This window comes from Rhamphochromis longiceps, linkage group LG7, assembly GCF_057381845.1.
Source record: "Rhamphochromis longiceps isolate RC_006_pf linkage group LG7, R_longiceps_female_GT1.1, whole genome shotgun sequence".
In the NCBI taxonomy this organism is placed as follows: Eukaryota; Metazoa; Chordata; class Actinopteri; order Cichliformes; family Cichlidae; genus Rhamphochromis; species Rhamphochromis longiceps.
In genome coordinates, this window is record NC_140563.1 from 41,368,027 (window position 1) to 41,392,534 (window position 24,508).

At 38.6% G+C, this 24,508-nt stretch overlaps 1 protein-coding gene and 1 pseudogene across 1 annotated transcript in view; one reads left to right on the forward strand and one right to left on the reverse strand.

Annotated features, from left to right (window-relative positions):
- jak2a (Janus kinase 2a) overlaps positions 1 to 11,812 on the reverse strand; it is a 43,268-nt gene extending 31,456 nt beyond the window's left edge. Inside the window, exon 1 of the mRNA XM_085413668.1 lies at positions 11,411 to 11,812. The gene's annotated coding sequence lies outside the window, so the exon portion shown is untranslated. The remainder of the gene's footprint in view (positions 1 to 11,410) is intronic.
- Positions 11,813 to 15,517: 3,705 nt separating this feature from the next.
- Positions 15,518 to 17,247, forward strand: LOC146665886 (zinc finger and BTB domain-containing protein 26-like; annotated as a pseudogene).
- The last annotated feature ends 7,261 nt before the right edge of the window (positions 17,248 to 24,508 follow it).

Below are 24,508 nucleotides of genomic sequence, written 5' to 3' on the forward strand. Positions count from 1 at the left end.
TCAGTCCCTTTTTGCTGAGGAGACGGATGGCTTGTGGAAAAAAGCTGTTGCACAGTCTGGATGTGCGTGCCCGAATGCTTCGGTACCTTTTTCCAGATGGCAGGAGAATAATAAACCATTACGCCATGAAAGCACTCCACTGATGAATTCAGTAGAAAGACTTATTCTTGTTTTATAGCAACATGTGTGTGTCTGTTTAGCATTTTCCTCTGGAGAGCCTTGTTCCTCTGGAACATTAGAATACACATTTAGGACTACTCTGATCAGTTCGCATTTTCAATGTGTGCTGGGGTAAACAGCATCAGCTGAAGCTCATAAGTGAAGAATGACCTCTATTGAAGTGCACAGTGGTAAGTGTAGCTTCTTGACTTAAACGTTCAACCTCTCTCCTTGGAAATTACAGTCATCCCAACAAAAGAATAAAAACTCTACGCCCTCAACTTAATGCCAGCAGCAACAAAACAGTGTCAAACAAAGGTGTTATTACTGACTTATAAAAACAAAGAGGAAGTGCAACAATATTAAAACAAACAACACATAAAAAAACTGCACAAGTGCTGCGGAGAGATAACAAAAATGGATTTCATGAAAATTAATTAAATGTCTTTCCCAACGTCGTGGGAAAGACACTGATGAGGTGAAACGCCGTCATGTAACTTAAATAAGTCGGTCCTATTAAATCAGCTGAGTCAGCGGTAACTTTTAAATGACTTCTGAAAACATTTTTATAGTTGAGCTTTCCCTTTTGGCAAAGCTTATTATCATTTCTTTTAACTTTTTTATCCAAACTATGATCCATTGTTTAGCCGTGTGTTTGAAAAATAGTGCAATACAAATAAAACTATGATAATATTTCTGGACAACCGTCAGTAGGTAGGCATTATTACTGACTGAGATAAGCCTTCCTGTTTCAGATAGGCGCTGACCCCTGTCTGGCCATGGATATCTGCCTGGTTACAGAGGTCTTTAGAGCTGCTTCCAATACATTGAGTACAAGTACTAAGTGCTCATTTGCTGCACAAACCTCAGCAGACAAGAGAATTGCGTGTTTTCACAATACTTGAGTAGCCATGCTTTCAAAATGTTTTTGAAATTGTTGTTTAACGTTTAAATCTTTGGTGACCTAAATTCAGTTAATGGGTACTTCCTATTTTATTACTGGGTCAAAGTATTGTGCCAGCAGGGGTGTAAGCGGCTCTGGATTAAACCGATTACTCCAATTAATGATACAGATTCAATTTATCAAACAACTGAACAAGCGTTGTTTACTAGTGGTACTCGTATTCTGGCCACTGCCCTTCAGCACATGCTTCACCATAGCAGGGGCTCGATGTAAGTCTTACTTTAAACGACAGTAATAGCCGGTAATAGTTTAAGCAGAATAAAACAATAATAAAGTCAAGCTAATTAAAACAATGGGAGCTGTAGGTATAAAGTTGATGACAAAAGAGAGACTTGCACATTTTGTTTTTACAGTTCCAGGCAGAGCAGCTCACTAAATGCTGCAGTAATAATATTCTTCCAATTGTTTCAGGTCTCTATTGATGTTATTATAATTGTTCGATAGCTGGGGACTATTCTACATGTTGTACAAGAAGAGAGAGAAAAACAGCCCTGTTTACACACCCAAAACGTTTATCATGCAGCAGACACACACACACAGAGTTTTACCAGTTCCTTGCTCCGTCTTATCAGGGCCTTGGTATAAGTTGAGGTCAGAGCTATCAGCTCTCACACATTTTACTTTTTATGACTTTTTGGTTTCACTTCTGGTTACAACGCCAGCTCTTCATTCAGCCTGGACTGCTGGACTTCATTAAAAGTCAGGATTAAAGGTGCTTTTTGTACAATTAAAATAACCATCAGCAGTCGATCTTAAAATAAGCTGAATGTCTGTTGTACATTTCAAGGTTATGGTTCTGAGTTTCAGACTGTTGGCTGCAGTGCCAGCTGACCACAGAAAAAGTTGTGTGTGACTAAAGTCTATCTGGGCTGGAAGCCTGCCAGAGGCTACCGTGCAAATTTCCAGTGGACATTCCTATCTGCAGATCCTTCTGTACAGACTGTTGTCCTGTCTGAGCAACTTTTCTGCAAACTAAAATATTCTTTCCACTGTGAACTGTGGATATCCACCCAGTTGCTCTCCAGGGGTGGTCCTCGTGATCTGAGCTGCTCTTTAAGTTTTGCTTTTACTGCAGCCTCCTCTTACGCTGCAATCCTTCTTTCGGTTTCATCTAATTGTAAATGTCTTTAAGTAGTTTATTCTCTTGTCTAAACCACTTATCTCATCCTTCCTTGGTCTTCTAACCTAAAGCTAACCTTTACTGTAACACCTAAGCCTAACCCTTTCTCCATTCTATCATTGTTCTTGTTCTGGCAACTTATTTTATTGAAACTAACTAATGCTTATATATATTTCTATATTTTATTAAACAAAACAGACTGTTTGGGATTTTTTTTTTGTTTTTGGTCCCAACTTCTCCAGGTTCACTCAAACACATCTCAGAATAGATTGTTTCATTCTACTGGACAGAGCCAGTAAAATCCAGCTTTAAAATGAATTCCTCCTTTATCTAAACTGTTTTATTTGTCTGCATTGCTCTTTAACAACTTCAAAACTCTAATTTTTGTGTATTTTCTTTACATAGATGTTACATAGATCTCGACTTAGTAGAAGCTGATAAAAGTTGAAGAATTAGTACTACAGTGGTGGAGGGGGGGTAATCTATACAAGGACTGGCAGAGAAATTACAGAATTAGCATGTGCTGTTTTGGAAGTGGATTAGTAGTTACTGTATAACAGCTATAGCATAAGTAGACTAGATATAATTACACTGCTTTAAATACTATACACAAATTGGAAATAGACTTACAAAAAAGGTGTGCAGGCACAAAATTACTCCACGCAGAATCAACACTATTAAATAACAATCTTAATAAAAATAGTATCAAAACTTACTGACAAAATACTGGAAGCTACAGGAAAACATGTTCTGGCTAAACAGCTGCAGAATGAAATATATTGTAATATTTTTTAATAAGTGACTAGTGACATTATCACAGCAAATACATCAAAGTTACATTTTAAGTGAGAAAGAAAACCCTACAAAACTGAAAAGCAGATTGATGGCTGAAACATTAAGAAAAAGCTGCAATTGTGCCAGTTCACTTGAGGAAAACAACAGCAGGAAAGGATACGACTTCCAGCAGTAACTTAACACAGTTCTGACACCATAAAAGTAATTAGTTATGTGCAGACAGGACCACAGAAGCAGGCTACAGCAATGGAGACCTCAGCTGACCCTGTTAAGTCAACACAACTCAGAATGAGGGGCGGTTTATAGACACAGAGCATAAAACGTTAGTGGTTACCATTCACAGCTTTATAACAGAGTAATTCCCATTCATTAAGAATTTTGACCATGACTTGAATGTACTGAAAGTTAAACTAAACCACTTCCTGCCAAAAAAATAAAAAATCACACAAAGGAGGCTCAGCTACACATTAAATTCAGCAAGAAACCACACTATGAGATGGTAGTCTTTGCAGTCTTGGTGAGATTGGAGTAGTGACACTTGAACCTGCACTCCACATTTCAGAGCATCTTCAAAGCACAGCTGCAGGCCAGGACAGTGGAGCTGTTGAACTTTGCCTGACCAATGTATCATTTTCTAACAGAAAGTTCTTGTCTTTGTTCTGTCTACTGTGGCTCAAAATGTTGTCCATCCCTGCTCTAGGTCCTGCCAAGGCTTTCCACAATGGCTTAGAAATGTAATATAGCTTGGATAGGCTCCAGTTTCACTGCAATCCTAAATTGAATAAGCAAAAGAAAACAGATGGATGAGAAAAAGCTGTTAGCTGGATTGGCTTACACTATTGTTTACTGCAACACTTGAGAGACTCCTAGTATTCAGTATAACAACTTCCTTGCTAACTTTATTCATGAGGCTTCACACAGGTCCAAAACATTACCAGCTAGCACCACACCCCAATTCAACTGAAAAACAAAAAAAACCCTCATAATAAAATACACAGCAAAAGGATAAAACAGAAGAAAATAAAATCACAGTGGCCAGCTGGACTTCTCTCAATCCTAATCTTTCACTAGTTCTAGAAGAGGTTGTAAAAATGTCAATTTTATTCAGGAGCTTTGCAGACAGATACAAAAAAACTGATGACTTTGATGAAAGGAAAACATCTAATGATTTCACAAACACCAACTAACCGGCACAACTATCTAGTTAAGCAAAAGTCCCTACTTACCATTACCGATGCTATCTATAGAAACTAATCTGGCTTCACAATTAGACGGTTGCTTCCTTGCTTGATGCACTGTTGGTGCTGTATGACACTCTGGAATCACTATTGATGTCAAGCTATACAGAGGCTTGTTTGACCTGTGTAACAATCTTGACTATTTGGTCCTAGAGGTGTATTTAATTTTTTATTTCCAAGTCCTCAATCAGCTCTTTACATGTTTACTTATCAAGCTTCTTATCGTATTATAATTAAATTTCTACTCACTGACCCCATCTTTTGTGTTATCTTGACTGTCTGGACTATTTAATTTTGTCATATTATATTTATGTTGCCGAGCTAATCCACTTTATCTAAGGTACTTTTTAATCGGTTGTGTTTAGTGTTTGGGCTCCTGCAGCACAGTGGAGATAAAGAAACTATATCGTTATGTTCTGACAAGTCAACACACGCTGCTCTGTTAAAATAACCTGCGCTGCTGTTATCTCTCAAAAGGTCACATGTAAAAATCCCCCTTTTGTCTTTTGACAAAATATCACAATATTTTAATGATTTTTCCCCCACAGAAGAAAGGAAAACTAATTAAAAGAAAACAACATCAGAATAGAGACCAACAGACTGCAACTGGAAAGGATTGGTTTCACTAGTAACTGAGCAAACAGAGCCATAACAGGGTTGTGGCTAAAGTTCATAAAAACACATTCAACCCATTTACCATATACTGACACAACACTGTGTTTGTTTTAGCATGTTGACACTTCCCCAAAAACATGCACAAAACATAGAAATTGCACATACTCTGTGGAAAGGAAAATATAAGTAAACACTTTTTTTCTACTGAAGTAGAGCAGTCCATGTTTACCTACATTACTTCTGTTGCTATGTATGTAGAAATACTCCAACTCAGTGAAGAGGAGGAATGAAAACCCACACTCAAGGCTGTGCTATATAAAACATTACTGCCCTTTCTTATACAATTAACATCTTAAAAAAAAAACACTATTCCCATTACATTACGAAGAAAACACCCAGAACACACAACAGCAAAAGCAAACCAAGAGAAATAACAACTGCAACACCATTTACTTATATGTTTGCAACAGTTTCTGAGTTACACACAAATGGTGATCAAGAGAGCAGACAAGACTGAAACACCTCCCTTGTCGGCTTCTCCTTCTGTTGAAAAGCTAATATTGCGCATGCAGTAACACAACAAATTGTAAACTCGATTATTATTATTTACCCATCTTTTAGTAAAACTGTGAGAAGCTTCAAAGCTTCAAAAGAGCAAAAAAACCTAGTGTCACCACATATAATAACTGTATGCGGCAAAGACTCTCGCATGGAGCTGAAATTATACTGTCAACATTTCCAGGGTGTATCCTCCATCTTGCCTGATGACAGCGGGAAAGCCTCAAGTCTCACCGTGACCCTGAGCTTGATGAGCCAAAGAAACAAGATAGATGGAAGGTTGGCTGCTGGAATCACATATTCATCATTAGCAGCTGAGTCACTGTAATCAGCACAGCACGATATTTGATAACTTGGGTTATGAGGCTTCAAAAGGGTCCAGAACGTCAAGAGTTATCACCCCACCCCAATTCTCTTCATTATAAGGAGAAAAAAACCCTAAAAAAAAACAGCAAATAAGGAAAACAGCAGAAAAAAAAATCTGATTTCAGCAAGAGATTAGTCGACCTGCTGAATAGGAATAGTTGCCATACATACTGGAAGAGTTTTGCTCATGTCCATGATATTTTACCAGCTGCAAATGAGCACTGTGACTCACTGAGTAAAAAAATGCTTCTTTGCTACAGGGGTATGTGCGAAATGCAGCTGCACAGCACCGCAAATATGAAGCCAAAACAAATGACTCTGGTGGGCAAGAGACATCTCACAACTGGTGAAGGTTACGTAAATACTATTACCAGTACTGATGCTGTCTTACAGAATTTAGACATGATCCAATATCATCCAGCTTTTTCCGGTTCCAATACCTTGGCTGTGGTTATCTGCTGATACTCAGTATCAATAGGAGATCGGTGAAATTAGGAATATGTATTCCTCACTCACAGACAAGGAGCTGACAGTAAACAGGTGAAGAGAAATAATCGTGCCTGGCATAATAAAGGCTCACCACTAAGAGTTACACAAAAACCCACGTCCTTCCATGTTCTTAAATAAGATTACTGACCAAACATGACGAGGATGAGAAGGGCTCACTTTATCAGGTCACTTTGACCAATGTTAAAAACTTTTGCGAGCATACAAGCAGAAGCGTGAAATACGTCCAAAATACGGTCCCTCAGCTATTCGCTTCTTCTGTGCTATGTTAGCTCTGCTGCTAGCTGTGGCAGGAATGCAGAGAGGTGGACTGAATGGACCAAGGATCTGCTCTTTTTCACCATTAGCTGATCAAATTATTAGCTGGGGACATACCCGAGACGAACTGTTCTGGCATTAAGAGGAGAAGACTGGACTGTATTGTTAGTGCATGATGTGTAATTTGGAATCAGTGCAAACTACACAACAGGGACACCGTCTCTAAACTGTTTAAGGAAAATGCACTTTAAAAACAGAGTCAGTGACTTTAGAGTAGATGATCATACATGTTAGAAGTCTACACTAATGTTATACATTAAAAGGGATTTTCAATCTCACAATAAGGATTCTATATAATTAATTTAACACTGGTGTCAGATCAGTACTCGATATTTCCAGAAAGCCCAAAGTCATGGTATTAATATTAAATAGAAACTGGAAAAAGTCAAGGCATTTCCCTACGTGATTAATATATAACTATATTTTATCAGAAAGTACCAGCTCTTTTACACAAGATTCTTGGATCAAGTAGTAACCACATAAAACAACAACATCTAGTGACAATGACCACCTTCAGTACATTCTTTATGATGCTTTAGGTATTGATATACATTATAGGTATAACCATGTATACGTTTAGTTCTTTACACTAGCTATTTCATATTCAAAGTACATAAGTAGAAAAATGCTGTTTACCCCAGATCTGTTGCCAAGTAACATCATAAGCAACAGAAAAATGAAGGCGACACCTTCATAGTTTCCTATGTTGAAATGCATACATTTAGAAGATTAAAAAGCATGTTTACAGGCTGGTACAAACTGATTTGAGTTCCCTTCTTTCACAACAACTCAAAAGAGGGTAAAGAGGTAGGCTTTAATAACTCATCCACCTTGATGCTGTGGTGTGCCTCACATTTTCTAACTGGAGTTAATGAACTGGACCTCTTCACTGTATCTATGTTACTCTATGCCCTTTGGATCATTTTAATGGATCATTTGACAAATATAAGGGCTCACTGAGTTACGCAGCCAAGCCAATAAGCTTGTGCTGTTTTGTTAGACTGCTATTACTCTGCTACTAAACAGTAATAAGCTGACGTGTACGCCAAATATGACTTCCTACACCAAATGTTAGCATAAAGACTTCAACTCTGAAAGTCGAAAACAAGTGGGTGACATCGCAGTGACTACATCCATCTTTTATAGCATCTATGGTTATCTAATGCAGCAGATACAGAGAAAGAGACAGAGGTAAGCTGGAACTTTACCCAATGTGACTTTTTGGCTAAAAATACACCAGTGCTGTTTCCTGCGAATGGTCAGTGATGGTCAATCAACCAAAATATAAAGAATGCAGTGGTAAGCAAGAGATAAGAGGCAGATAAGAGGTGACGAGCAAATCATCGAGTACATTATTTAAAAACAACAACACACAGCAAGTTGCTAACTGTGAAGCATTCTGGCACAGACTTTCAGTCACAAGTGAAGAAGGCTGTTAAGCTGTCTGAAAATAATAAAGTTCAGGGTCAGAATTAATTGAGCAATTTCACATTTGCATTGCACACTAAACCCTACTTCCTTGGACCTTGCTCTAATCTAGCCACAAGTCTCTCTGTGTTGTGATGGTTCCTAAAAGGGTCATAAACATTATTTAAAGAAAGTTGTGATATGAAACAACATGAAGCTCTTATCGTGCTGTTCCATTTTAAACCACTCAACTAATTTTTCTCCACTGCAACAGCTGACAGTGCGGTTCTTTGTACATGACCTGGATAAAACTTGCACACACTGATGCAAGAATAATGTACTTTCCCCATAAAATGCCTGTGTCACTGATGTTGTCCTTCCAGTAAATAAAACAGTTTATTTGTCTTTGAAAACTGTGCCAGCTCTGCCTACATACACAACTGAAACATTACCAAGGCTATTAGTGGTTATTTTACAACTAAAATAAGACAGCAGTGGCAAACTGTATATATGTCAGATCTAAACCTAACATACTTATACTACTTCAGTATATCCTTGTTGTGATAAATGTGGACCTTATTCTATCACCAGCACTTTCCTTCAAATGGCATACAGTCAGAATAAGAATTCTTTTTAGTATTACTGATGACAGATGATTCAAACATTTCAAAAATTATAAAGCTTGAACTGGAAACTGACTGCTCTCAAGAGTACAGGCTTGCAAAATTAATCATCACTACTATAAAGAATCCATTCAAATCATAAATCTAGCAGCTTTGTAATGTAAAAGGTTTGTAATAAACCCTACCCCCATGAAGACTCAAAGTTGGGGTTTTTGTCAAAGGTTCTTGAGAGCGCTGTTGATTAAAGGGATGAGGGAATCCCCTTTTATTACATCTTACCAAAACGGTCTAATACTGTGCAACCGACCTTATCGCTGGAGTTTATTCATACTTGAGCTCATTTTCCAACGACATAAAGAAGATCATTCTCCTGTTCAACTGGTCTGTATCCTTTTCAATTGGAGCAACAAATATTTCCAGTTATTAAAGTATTCCCGTTTACTGATAAAAATCAGAGTAAGCTGTTACAAATGCCTTTTCAGGGAGGACACGAATTTAGATTAAGATAATGGTTGATTTATTTTTTGTACCTTGCATTTATATGTGTTGAATGCTGCGAGCTCTTGCAAGCATTAAATAAAGCAACCTGTTCTTAGTGGTTTTCATTCAAAGGTTTCCCAGGAGCCTCTCCTTGGTGATCTAAAAGCAGTATATGATTACTGTCTAAAAACCTTCAGCAAATAAAATCTGTTACAATATGGAAGGAGCTGCCAGACATTTTCACTAAAGTACTGATTTAAAAGAGGCAGGGGAGACTTTGGAAGAAGGCAGTAAGCAGCTGGACAAATCCCCATTGTTTGAATCTTTAGACTAGTTAGACATGCTATTCACACCAATTTAAAGTGAGTTCTGTACTGGGGTGCCAGGAATATGTCATGCAATACAATTAAGCCGTTTCCAACATGACAATGAGTTCAGTCTACAGGCCTCTATAATAATTAGCCTTATCAAAGACAGTCTGTAATGAGGAACTGTACGACACACTAATGTAAGCCTTAAATCAGTTTAGAGACTGTGTTCCTGTTGTGTAGTTTGCACTCAAGATAGACGTATCTTGAGCTATGTATTTATTTACATAAATAAATACATTTTACAGCTTATGTATTTAAGCTATAACTCCAGTAACAGGGAGGTTAGTGGAGTTAACTAAGAATAAACTAAAATACAAAACTAAATGAGCAAGACTAACAGAAATAAAGACAAGAATTATGAGAAAAATGGGAAGTAACAACATCACAACACACTTGATGAGACATGCATTTGTGTCCTGGTGAGACTTGGGATTACTATTCTATATGATCATCAATCAAGTGCCATTAAAAATTGCATTATTCTCAAGTTCTAAAATACATGCTCCTAATGAATAGTCTCTATATCCTAATAATGGCAAAAAATAAATAAATAAATAAAACTAAGAAAGAAAGTAATAAAAACGAAACTAAAACTACACGCTTGTAGACCATAAAGACAAAACTGAAATATGCTAAATCCTCATTGGGTGCTAACTGAAAAAAATCAAATTCCTAAGATAAAGCTCAGAGGTAAGAAGGAAAAACAAGTAAGAGTATAGAAAACTAATAATTCTAGGATGCAGCTCCCCAGTGAATTAGTTCCTGAACACCCAAAGTTTAACAAAATAGAGAAATCATACTATACATGTTTGTATGCTCCCTATCTCCTCCTATACGAGTGAACCAATCTTGATGAGACATTGTGAGTGCCAATGCGTATATGGCATATACAAACATTTTATACAATTCCACAATCGAATATGTTTGTACAGTTCAGCTTAATAGACAATTTGACTGTACACCGAATGGAATGTCATAGCATAGAAGCAATGTCATATTGAAGGAACGTTATATTAAGGTGTAGAATGTCGTAGTGTAGAATGGAATGTCATAGCATAGAAGCAATGTCATATTGAAGGAACGTTATAGTAAGGTGTAGAATGTCGTAGTGTAGAATGGAATGTCATAGTAAAGATTGGATTGTCATAATATAGAAAGGAATTTCATAGAATGAAATGTCATATTGAACAGAACATTACAGTAAGGTGTGGAATATCGTGGTATAGAATGGAATGCCAGATTAGAATGCCATGTCCCAGTATATAATGTATTATAGCATCATACTTTAATGATGTACATAGGTATATAATCTGGTAATAAAGGGTTAAACTAGTTATAAATAAATGTAAACTGTTGACATCGCTGAGTTGACATCGCTTTATTCACGTCAACAAACATGCAAAGCTCTGCAGAGGGGGTCTTCATGAAGGTCAGCTTTTTCCTGAAGGTCTGTAAAAGTGCTGCCTCTTCAGGTTTTCAAAACTCGAATTACTGGTTGATAACGGACTGCTGATGGCAGATGGGCACAGCAGTACATATAGGCTGTAATAAAATCCTGATCCAAATCAATGATCATTAGAGTCTTTTTCTTTACACGGGCATGTTTGATAAACTGAGAGTGGACTGCAGTGAAAATCTAACTAAATGGATTTTCTTAGTAAGTTTCTTGTGTGCAGCCGTTTCTATATTTACCACGTAAACACAAGTATGGCAGGCACATGCTCAGCAAAAACTTTCTGTAAAAAAGCAAAGTTTAGCAAGTCTGACTGCCACACACCAACTGATGAAGCCCGGCTCGACTAGCTAAGTTATTGCGCTAACCATAAGCACGATTAAATTCATAGCAACAATGACTCCTCTCAGCATCACCCGCACACGCTCGCACTTACTCTCCTTCCTTTAGGTTACGGCTGCTTCAGCTTCCCTTCCGTCCGCTCGGGTCTGCGGGTCGGCGTGTAGTCCAGTGCTGGGTCAACTTCGCGCTACAGCTAAGCTACGACGGCTCCTGAATGTTCACCATAGCTGTCAATAAAAGTACCCGCTGCTTCGTTATTTTCTCCCTCAAACGCCATCCTGTTGGTCTTTACATATTTCCCTGCGACTGCTTCGTTTTACTCTCCACACTAACTACACTGTAGGTCAGCTCTCCGTATTTTCTTTTTTTTAACCCGACATGTTTGCTTTAAGGTCAAATAGAGCACGGACTGAAACCTCCACCGTAGAAACCTCCTGTTATGTGCGGACACACTGATACAGCGACAGATTATGGAGGTTTGAGGGCGGAGCAGAATGCCCTTTTTTTTCTGTTTAAGCTCGCTTCTGGCTCTCTGCCCTCGCCCTAGCTCCTTCCGCGTTTGACGTAGAAAAAATAAAAACGATGTTGATATATCAGCCATCAGCAACAGTGTTTACTTTTGGCCCCTTTACAGGTCTACTTCGCTTCAGTTCATATGAAAATACTGTGGGCTACTTTTCCTTGAACACATTTTTATAGCTTTGACCTTTTTTAAGGTCATGAGCCTAAAAATCCCTCCCAGCCACGACATTAAAATGTTTTTACTCATTTAAGCATTATAGATCGATGGTGTTCAGTAAAATAAACGGCATTCTCCATGATGAGTGCCACTCTGGCCATGTATGGAGGACCAAAGCGTCAAAATAATAATAAAAAAAAAAAATCAGAAAATGTATAAATGCCCTTGCTGGATGAGCCTAATATCCAGTTAAATCAAACAACTATAGAAAATATGTATCTGTATATTTTTAATTAATTAAAAATAATTATTTTTTATTATGTTTTATTTATTTCTTAAATTAATGTTATTTATTTTAACTGTCATAAACAGGATGTGACAAGTGATAATAATAACAACTGCACTGCATTAAAACATTCACCGGTCTTTAATCCGGTCTTTAAATGATGACTTATGAACCCTGCTTCTGAGTCCAAACTACTCTTCGTTTATTAAGGCTGTTGTGTTTTTAACATGTTTTAAAGCTTTGTATCTTCTTCTATTTAATCTGAACAAGCCCCTAAAAACAGTCGGTGATCACTGTCGGCCTCTCTCGGTTTTCATTACCACTGTTTTTTTTAAAGCTCAGTTTTTAAAACCTTACGATGTAACTACAGCTCAGCCCATGCAGCAGTATGTTAATGACTGTGTTGCCACCACATAGCCCTACAAACGCCACTGCTGTTTAGTTTCCTGTCTTCATTTATGTCGGAAGTGATAGCAGAGCTGTACATTTAAAATTTTCAGAAATCCCTCAAAAAGAACATGGTATATTATTTAATCTTAAAAATTTGGGGGGAGTCCTCCCACGTACCATTAGAGGGAACCCATGTGGTACACATACCACAGTTTGAGAACCACTGCTTTATTAGATTTATTGGCACTGCAAATTTTGCTAAATTTTATTCAGTATACTGGGGGCAGTGATATAAGAGAGAGACTTCAGCTACAAAAGCTCACATAGTCACATTATTTTTTTAGCTAAATGACACATTGTTTTCTAATCCATGTCTAATTCGCCTTTTTTTTTTCTGTCACTTGTGCTGCTGCAACAAGTTCATTTCCCCAGTGTGAGTTTAAATAAAGTCCATGTCTATGTCTAAATCAACATGGTTACATAAATAAAAGTGCAAGGAAATATTTCTCTACACCACAAAGTTGACTGAAATAACCACGGGATGAGTGGTGACCTAAAAACCACAGGTGACAGGAACTTTGGGAAGATTTGGTCAAACAGAAAGCAATAACCTTGTTGCGTCTCACTTTTTGGCCCATTTGCAACAGGGAAACATATGTATACGTAAAATTCAAATTCTACCTGATTGAACAAAATGTTCTGTGATGAATGGTTGATATTACAAAGACATTCTGTTACCAAAAAAAGAGAGATGTCTCTCCAAGATTCTGTTTTGGATTAAATCCTTTCTTTTTCTCATCTCCTTTGGAACACTTTAAAAGTTCCAAAATATTATCCTCTGGCACAAATTGGAGCAGTGTAGCAACCATTCAGATTTATTAGCTCTTTAGACCTGACCCTGCCACTGATGATCCTCACATGCTTTTTCTTTGAGTTAACTCAATAAATACACATTTTGTGTGCAGCCCCAAATCCACGCCTTGAGGTGGTTCGCATAGATCAGCAACTTCAATCTATTTCCATCATATGACCACTGGAATGCAAAACTCTGTCCACACATTATTAAAAAAAAGTCAAATGCATTTCACAGCTGACCACACAATTTATCTATATTTTTCAAGATATATAGAGATACATTTTGTGCTAAAATAAACTTGCAAAACAAACAAGACAAACAAGACAATCATCATATTGGGTCTTCAAGCTTGTGCATTATACAAACAGATGATGATGATAGAACATGTTTATGTACTATGACTGTAAAAGCTCTTCATTTATATTAGTGAAGTTTTCTGCCTTAAAGGGTTTCTATTGTGCTAATTATCAAGTTAATCTCTGCTCAAAGTTTATCTTACACTGTTTGAAACAAGGTGTTTTAGCACCTTTTACTTTAAGGCCACCCTCCCTTTAAGACAGATTTTCTTCTAATTGCCTAACCCGGGCAAAAAGAAGGTTTGAATACACACAAAAAAAATTTAATATCTGACTTTACATAAATTAATTACATGTTAATTTTCCATGTAATTTCGTAACATAAGTACAATTTAAAATGTAAAATTTAATGGAATTTGATCGAATGAAATTGAATAATACTTGATTAAAATGCATTCAGTTTATACCAACCATATTTCTCTTTATGATTGATTATTGAAATACATAAACCCTTGATAGTGTGTATTTCAGTTGCAGTTTACTCTAAATCATTGCTTCATGTTTTTCAAAGGCAAAGAATAGTTCTTTGACGTGCAGAAGGTGGGAGGGTCTTCCGTGCACAAGGCCAGAGCTCTACGTTTGAGGTGACCAAACTGAGAAAATATTACAGAAAATAAAAAAAGCATGATAAGTCTGCTGCACATTACAATTTGAGTCCACCTGTTCAATTTGCTCCAAGGCTGCAAGTGGTGGGACAGTGAATACCAGTGAATACCAACACAGCCCATTAAAACTGTTTTGTTTTTTTAAGTAAACCAAATGTGTTTAATTTCAAGGTCCCGACCATGTAAAGCTCTTACTTATAGGTATGTACACTGAGAAGTCAAGGAGGACATGAACCAAGTGTGTTTGTGTTTTGCTTTGAGCATCATTGCAGAACAACAAATTCTTCATATATATACACACACACATATGTGTATATATATATATATATATATATATATATATATAGACATGCACGCACACACACACACACATACATATATACATATATATATATATATATAAAGGCTGAACTAAAAGCACTGAAGGGGTTAATTACTTCATGCCCTCTTGCATAACGTGGATACGCACGCAGGCACCCACACACACACTGCTGCCACAAGCCTCCTCAGCAAAGAGCCACTGCAAGTCAGGATGCCTGTTTCTTTACCGAAATAAATCCTTCCACATCTGCAGAGCGTTAATTAAACCTCAGGAACGCCAGAACCCGTAAGGAGATCAGGTGAATAGAGAGGCCAGTGTTTCCTCAAAGTTATTTGGGGTTCTCATCCATTCCTCACCCAGGAACCGTTACCACGGCATGAGGCTGCAGTACAAGGTGGGGCTGGATCGCTAGATATTGATTTGACTGATTATGACATGTTTGAATTTGCCAGTAAATCATGTTATTTAGGGCTAATGTTATGGTATCTCCAACAATGCCAAAACCTTTACAGTGTTTAAATGTCACACATGCAGTATACTCACTCCTACACAGGGCCCAAAACCTATTTGAAAAATGAAAATGAAAACATGGTTGTTATCCACATTTTGGAGCCTTTTAATAAACATGAAAAATTAGGGTAATCTATGCAGCTCACACTTGCATCCATATGATAACAGAACTATGCTCTTACTATAGATAGACCATCATGCCAGGCTGTTCTGAGACTCTGCAGTTTAGTTTGCCCAACCACGGGGACTCCATCCTCAGCAAAATGAATGATCTTAGAGAAGAACATCGCTTTTGTGACATCACGCTCATCTTGGGCAGGCCACAGGACTCTACTGTCCATCCTCTCCAGTTCCAAGGTCACAGAGTGGTGCTTGCAGCATCCTCAGACTTCCTGCGTGATCAGTTCCTGCTTCACAAAGGCCGATCAGAGCTGAGTGTGGCTGTTGTTTCCAACGTGAAGGTTGCCAAGACACTACTCCTGTCCTGCTACACAGGGTTCCTAGAGGTGCAAGATCTAGTGTTTCTGTAATCACAGAGCTGAATATGGCCATATATCAAAAGTCTTTTGAGCTGAGGTGTTTGTTTTACTGTATAATCATTCATTTCTGTACTATAATGAAAGGTTCTAGATATAGTTTTATAATAGATCCATATTTAAAGTGAACAAGAGGAATATTATTTTAAAGGGGAACCTATTGTACAAATTTTTCAATCCATATTTTTATTCTTACATTCTATTATAGTAGCTCTGCATGACTCACGGTCTCAGAAGCTCACAAAGAAGTATAATAAGTCCTCTTTTTCTTACGGTTGGTGCTGTTTCTTTAATATTCATTGTTGCTTCATCCATTGCTGGTATGCAGGTCCCTCAGAGAGAACTTGTGAGCTACTTGACTGCAGCCAGTGTACTCCAGATGAGCCAGGTGGTGGAGAAGTGTGTCCAGGCTATTTCACAGTACCTCAGTCCCACCACGCCTTTCTTGAATCTGACTAGACTCTCAGAGGAGAAGGAAACCCAGCAGCTCAGCAGCAGGTGGCTTGGTTCCAGCTTTGATAATCCGAAGGAAAGGGATGCAGCCCTGCCCGACGCTATCATCCACAAAACAAATAGCAAGGAAGTTGGAACAGTCGTGGTAAACCCCAGGTTGACAGCCGGCCAAGAAGCCAAGGTGGATACTATAGGACTGAGAGAACCCAGAGAAGCCAAAATCGACTTATCTCAAGATGCAGAATGTTGCCTTGACATGCTGAAGTTGGGCAAAGAAGGAGATGCTCTGCCATGTTACACAAGCAACCCATTATCTCATGCTCCTCACACTGCAGGTAATCCACACCCTTCTGCAGTTTTACATGACCTAATGTCTTCCACAGCCACCATGATCAGTTCTGCAGCTGACACAGAACTGGTAAATAGTTCCAAAAACCAACACGAACAAGATGTTAAAGATTCACCAAAGGAGGAAAAGAAGTACATGCCAAAGGCAAATCAACTGCAACAAAGTGGAAAGCTAGGGAACTCTAGTCTTTTTTGCCACCCTAAAACACCTCTGTCCAAGATTCATTTTGCTGCAGATAACTCGGATACAGTAGTGTTCCAAAAGCCATACCTATGCAGAAAGTGTGACAAAGTCTTTCAGCACTTTGAGAGCTATGTGGGCCACCTGAAGGAACACAGACAGTATTTCTGTTTGGTCTGTGGAAAAGTCTTTTCTCAGAAGAATAATCTGACTCACATTGGTATCCACACTGGTTTTAAGCCTTTCAGATGCCCTCTGTGCCACATGACATTTACCCAGAAGGCCATGCTGCAACACCACTTCAATCTCCATACATGGGAGGAAGCCCCTTGAGTATACATTGTTGTGCTTACAGCACCAAATGCCAGGCCTCTGGTGCCACCTAAGGGAGAGTTATGGCAACAGTTAGCTGCAAAATGTGAGTTTGCCATTAAAATAGAAGATTTAGCATAGTTATTTAATTATTGCTTACGACCTGGAGGTCCAAAAATTAAATGAAGAAATACATACATCACAATAGAAAATGTTGTTAAATGCACAAAAATACAATTGAAACTAATTGCACGGTTGCACAAATTATAGTTACTTATATTTTTCATTGTTATTGTTATTATGTTTTTATTTATTTATTTTTTATCTCTGTCCATTATTATTATCTTCCCTGCTCATTTACAACCCCAATTCCAAAAAAGTTAGAATGCTGTGGAAAATGCAACCAAAAGCAGAATGCAATTATTTAAAAAACAAAACAGGTTTTTTGTTTGTAGAAACACAAAGAAGGCCCAGGACTGTCAAGTAGCTAGAAGCCAATTAGACAACAATGGGGCAGCATCTCTCTCTTAAAAGTTAATCAACTAGTTTCCTCAGTTCCCAAATGTTTATGGGCTGTTTTTAAAAAGAAGAGGGGGCTCTACACAGCAGTAAATATGACCCTCTCCCTAACTGTTTTGAGATGAATTCACTGCCATCCAATTCAAAATGTCCTCGGGCATTTTCTCAGTTTAAACATTATGATATGATATGTTTTCTGCATTCTATGGTGAATACAATGTGGGTTTCTGGAAAATGCAAATCATTGCATTCTGCCTTTTATTGCAACAAAATTATTCAATTGCAACAAACTGAAGAGCAAACTTGGAGCAAATAAAAGTCTTTACTGTTCTGAAAAACATGAGTAGAGTGAGCTCACAGAAAAGCAACTGCTTCACCATTTGACCCTCTAGAAATTGTGTACAGCTCACTGAGCATGACTCGGCAAGTGGGTTTCCATGCTCTCTCACTCCATCCCTTCCCTGCACATGTCTGCTTTTATCCCTCAGCTATCCTTTTGGCCCAGAAATGTCATTGTCACTCATCTTACTGAATGGAACACTAGCCAGTGGGCGCCTCAGATGCCACTGGCACTGTGTGCAGACAAACAGTGAATGCATGGCTTTGGTGTAGGTATTCAGTTTAGAAATTCATGCAAATGTGCGTTTGTGTGTGACCAAGGAAGACAGAGAATGTACATAAATATAGCTGAAGATAAAATTAAGCAAGCATTGATCTACCTATTTGCACTTGCATAAAGCAACTTAGTCCGAAAAAACATCAACATAAAGAAGTAATCTTGTGAGTTATAGGTCAAAAACAGAAAGCGAACATAAGGAAAACATCTTAAAGTGTAATAACATGAATAGTCATGTGATTGTTTCACTGAGAAGGGATTGAAATTCTCTTCAACAGCAATCAGTGCTGCTTCCATGAACTAGGTCAGAATTTATACAGGCATGTGTGTTTGCACACACCACTGCACACATAAATAAAATCCATGTATGTAAGGTTTTGGAGCACATCCATTATGGATGAGATGCTAAGAGAGAAACAGCAGGGAGGATGAAGACAACGAGGAAGATGGATGAGTAGTGGCAGAGATATTGATGGAGAGTAATTATATTAAGGAAAAGTAGCTTCTTTGGTCTTATAATTAAAATTATACAGGATCCATATGTGGCTCAAGAGTTGGGAGTTTGCCTTGTAATCGGAAGGTTGCCCGTTCGAGCCCCGTCCTTGGGCAAGACACTTCACTCGTTGCCTACTGGTAGTGGTCAGAGGGCCCGGTGGCACCAGTGTCCAGCAGCCTCGCCTCTGTCAGTGCGCCCCAGGGTGGCTGTGGCTACAATGTAGCTTGCCATCACCAGTGTGGGAATGGGTGGATGACTGGATATGTAAAGCGCTTTGGGGTCCTTAGGACTAGTAAAGCACTATACAAATATAGGCCATTTACATATCCAAGACTGACTTGGGAAAAAATGGTTTTTATATTCCTGTGCCCACATTATGACCAGATGTCAAGTTAAGCTACAAGGAAAGAGCAATAAAAAGCATCGAGGAAGCGTCTAGCACTTTAGAATGGCAATGGCAATGTTTACCATGTTAACTGTTTTTGCAGTTACTTACATACTTGGAAAATCTGTTGCAGATTACAGAAAAATATGATTTCTGGATATAATTCATCATCTGGGGATGATTTGGATATTTGTACCACGATGAATTAGATGCAGATTCAATAGATGTCAAAAAAATTCACAACAAACTCAAAGGATCATGATCATGCCAGAGGATCATGAAAACTGGATTTGGATTCCATATCCTGGAGACAATAAATGTTTGCTTGTGTATTTGATTATGGACCATTCCTAGAGTTAATAGGGTTGATTTTTGCATAGGAAAATATTATATTAAATAAATATTTAATATAATATCTGAATGAGATTATGTTGTTGGAGTAATTGGCAGGACAGTAGCCAAGAAAGCAGAGAAAGAGCAAGGGGGAATGACATGCAGAAAATAGTTGAACCCAGTGGCCTTTCAGCATGTGGGTCACCTGCCTAGTCAAGTAAGCTACTGTGTAGCAGCACCCTGTGAATGGTGTACTTTGCACTAAAATATACCTTTAACAAAACTTTACCCTTTTTCTAAAGCTTCATATGAGTTTGAACATGCTTATATGAAGCTTTGTTTTCATGTAGTACTGAATAAGGTGGCATTGTGCTGTGACAGAACTGGGGAGAAAGAGCCGAGAGGAAGAGATAGAATGTTCACCGTATTCTGAGGTAGGATTATGGCTTAAGTGCATTTGATTACAGCTGTATCAAAACTGACCTCACTGTGAACACAGTTTCAATACGGAGGAGCTGTTTTGTGTGTGTCAACAGAAAACTGGGAGAAATAAGTAGATATTGCTTTCATCAGACTTGGACTCGCCTCTGTGCTGCTCGGTGAGGCATGTGATATCGCATTCGTTATTTTACTGCAGAGACCAAGGAAATGTGTGCTTTGTCTGATAGACTCTAGTTTGTTCATGTAAACTATGTATCTTTCTCACACATAAAAGTCTGCCATGCTTTGACTGACAGCTTTTCAGTTGTATTTTCTTCCCTTAAGTATTATTATTAAAGAACACTGCATACATTTTCATTTCTATGTCAGTGACACCAAACTTTATTTATACAATTGTGCCTTCTGTGGCTTCAAATGACACAATTCAAATAAAATTGTAGCTATAAAAGCTTTGATGTGAAATTTTGTACTTCTAATTTCAGTTTTGGACCGAAATCTCAAAAATATTTTGTATTATAAGATACTTATTCTTGCCTCCAGCAACACTGTGGGGAATTTTTGACCAAGATATGTCCTTTAACTCATCCATTACACAAATATTCAGGTAGCTTCCTTCATCTGCGCAATAACACTAAGATTATAACCATCCTGTTTGTGATGCTGGAAAACATTTGTTACCTCTGCTGGACTATTGTAAGTTATTATCAGGCTGTTTTGAAAGTTTTCTAAAAAGCCTTCAGTTGACCCAAAATGCCACAGTGAGAGTACTAACACAGACTTGTGTGAGATAATATTTCTTCTTTGTTAGATTATCTTTATTGGCTCCCTGTTAAATTCAGAATTGAATTAGAAAACCTTCTCATAAACAAAAGTCTTGAGTGAAATCCTAAACACGTCCTAGTAATATATTATCCCAACAGAGCTCTTCACTCTCAGACTACAGACTTACTTGTGGTTCCTAAAGTTTCTAAATGCAGAATGAGAAGCAGAGCCTTCAGCTATCAGGACCCTTTACTATGAAACCAGCTCCCAGTTTGGGTTCAGGGCGCAGACATCCTCTCTACTAATCTACTCTCTAGATTAGGTTTAAAACTTTCCTTATTGATAAATTGTGTAGTTATGATTGCAACAGGTAACACAGATGCCATTATTACATATTATGAATGGTTGTCTTCTTTATTGTTGCTCTGTGGTTACCCCTACAAAAGTCTGATGCCTGCAGCGGCATCCTGTTGAAAGGGAGTTCTTCCTCCACACTGCCCCCAAGTGGTTGCTCACAGAGGTTTTTCTCTAATTCTGTAGGATCCTTACCTTACAGTATGATGAACTCTGAGAAGGCTGTTTCTGTGAACTCGTGCTATAAAAATAAGGTAAATTGGCAACAAGTCAATAACATGACCAAAGGGTGGCTGGTTCTTCTATTAGAAATAGCATGAGGAGTTGAGTCATTTGCGAAGGGCAAAAAGTAGACCCCCTCTCCTTTACATCGAAGGGCCACTTGAGATGGTTTAGGCATCTGACCACGATGCCCCCTGGGCACCTCCTGGGTGGGGTGTTGCAGACATGTCCCACTGTGAGGAAGCCCCATGGCAGACCCATGACATGCTGGAGAGATTACATCTCTCAACTGGCCTGAGTGGATATAAAGCCATTTTTTATTTTACCTTTCACTTTCTGAAGTCTTTGTGGTCATGCAAAGTCCTGCAAATCTCAAAATAAAAAAACAGCCGAATTTTATCTTCTTATAGTTGAAAGAACCCTAACTGAGACTTAAACTGTAGAATACATTCAAAAGTATCATGTTACTATTATCCTGAAAACTGTGGCAGTTACTGTTTGTTTTATTATGGTTCAAATTGAATGTAAGGTGTTAAACATTATGTTGTTCCTTTATTGTGGTTTATATAAAAAAATATTACTGTTCAAGGTAGATTTGAACAGGTCCAAAGACGTCCTTGAGGAAACATCCATAGCCTCAGTGCACCACTTATATTGTTAGACATCAAACATGTAACACGTGCTGGAAAGATTTTTGCTTCTCATAACAGCATGATTGTAATATTTACTGTAAAAGGTTTTAGCTTACAGAAATTCATACATCAAGGGCTTTTGGGGCACAAGAAGAAAATTTGATTCTGTATGTAAGATAACATGTTTACAGCTCAAAAAGTGTTTTGGAACAGATTTAGCCTTCCAGTATGAATCATAATGAGTAGGCTCACGTCTCCTGCAGTGAACAGCAGCTCACTGAGGGAAAAGCCTGAGTTATTACAAAAGTGTGATTCAGATATAAACAATGACAATAATGTGACAAGCGTGCAAATTTCGACTAAAAATCAAGGTTAAACTCATTAAAGACCAGGATTACAGTCATCATGACTTTTGTCACTAGTAACTTGTTTTACTGATCACTAAAGTCTGTAAATGCGCTCACACATGACTGCTATTTCGTAAACAGCAAAAATGTAGAATGAATGGATCATTAAATATATACATAATATATATAATAATATAGAAATATATTCACCCAGACCTACAGGTATTATCCAAATGTCTAAGAGAAGCTTTTCAGCGTTGTTAAACACGGCTGTGGGCTTGAAAACATTTCATAAAGTGGTAAAGGCAATTAAGTTTAAACATTTTTCCGCTACTCCACAGCTTCGAACATGGTTGCAACAGCATGCGGGAACTGCTTGTGTTTTCGTGTGTGAACTTCCTCTTCGCAGACGCACTTGTCGATGCGCATCCTCTACCACCCTGCTTCTCGGTCTGTTCCTTTAAATGCTCACAGCCCACGCCTCGAAAAGCGGCTTGTTCCGGCTTGCCCCTTTACATCTTTTTATCCTTGCTCACAACATTAAACTAGTGCCATCCTCATTACACCGCTCCCCTGACCCTTACGCACCAGCCTTTGAAGCCGAACCGCGGTGCAGTTAGTAAATCATATCTGGGGTGGAGCGTGCCCCTCTCTGTCCGTGCAGCTCGGTGCTGAGTCCGATGATGAGGGCCAGTTCGGGAACCATCACTGGCGGAGCAATACCACCATCTCCTCGTTTCAGCTTCGGTTTGTCAAGCAGAGGGCGTGTGGCTCGCCGTACCTGAGAGGAGCGAGCGTCTCTTGTCACGTATTCTGCGAAAGGGGGGCAGAGGATTAAAAGCGGACCAAGGCACCTGTCTCTACTGCTCTGGGATGCCGTGCCGTGTCGTGTCAGTGTCGCATTAGAAATAATGTTTCCCCTGCGCTTGTTTTGCAACTGATGAAGAATAATTTTGAAGGCATGTTCACGTGGATGGCTATGAATATGTTTATTCCGGTGTTCTGGTGTAACGCGTGAGGTAAGTGACTTATCCAGAGGTGCGCGCTACTTTCTCCCGCTGCTCAGATTTTTCTGCAGAGCTTTGACATCTTGGGGTTGTTTACATGTTTTTGTTTAGGGTTTTTTTTATTCCCCCATCGTTTGCAAATAAGAGCTTGTATCGTGGCTCATGATCTAAAAAAAAAAAAGAAGAAGCAATGTCTATAATAACCATCATGCTCCTAGCGCATTAATTTCTAGAATTGAATTGGCACTGGTGTTATATTAAAAGAAGGTGGGCTGTAGTTGAAATGAAGTGACAGCACTTAAGTGAGCTGGGAATACAAACGAGGGGTTTTTCTGGAAAGAGTTGAGGCACTCAGTGGCAATATGTGAAGCGATATGAAAGTAGATGTGCTGCTGTAATGGTGGAGACTGCTTAATGTTGGCTCCAGTGCGCGGAGATCGCTTCCAAGACAATGTGAAATTTATGGAGTAACATCGCTGTTGCTGAGAGAGTGACTTCTTGAGCCGTAGCAGAGCAGTTTCCAAGTCCAGGTGTTGCATATTATTTACCGCCGCTGTCATCTTAAAGTTTAAGCATGCAGCATGGCCGCCCTGCAGGGAAGGTTACTGTATAACCTGCTGATTTGCAACTGGAAGCAACCTTGTGTTCTAGCATTATTAACCAAAGGTGCAGCAGCCCTCCCTCCACTTTGCTGCAGACACAAATCACAGGCAAAGTGAAACAGACTATGGTGCAGTGTGTATATAATATATGCTGTATAAAACAACCAGCAGCAGCTTTGTGAGATGTATGAGTGCCCTGCCTCCCATTTAGACACTACCCCCACACACTGTGATGACAGACATAATGAATAAATAATCACACAAGCCCACATACCCCCACAGTACACTGAAAAAAACAAGTGACATGACATGGTGAAACAAGTGATATGAAATGTAATGAACTCACGAGTACCATTGTCTTATCAGGGTTATCTTGGCACTGTTATGACTTAGAGTTGCTAAGCTTTGACAACATTTAAAACGAGCTGTGTGGTAATTCCAGTGTATTGGTGCGACTTTATGTTATGGTTTTATATCGCAGGCTCGAAGTGCATCAGCGTTCTGTGCTCCCTGTGCAGCAGATTGGATTTTCTGTGCCCTTTGAGAGTCTTGCAAACAATTACCTGGCGCCATCATTTCTCAGTGTTAAAGTCTAACTTTCCCTTCATCCTTTATCTGCTGCTGACTGTCATTTGCATTTAT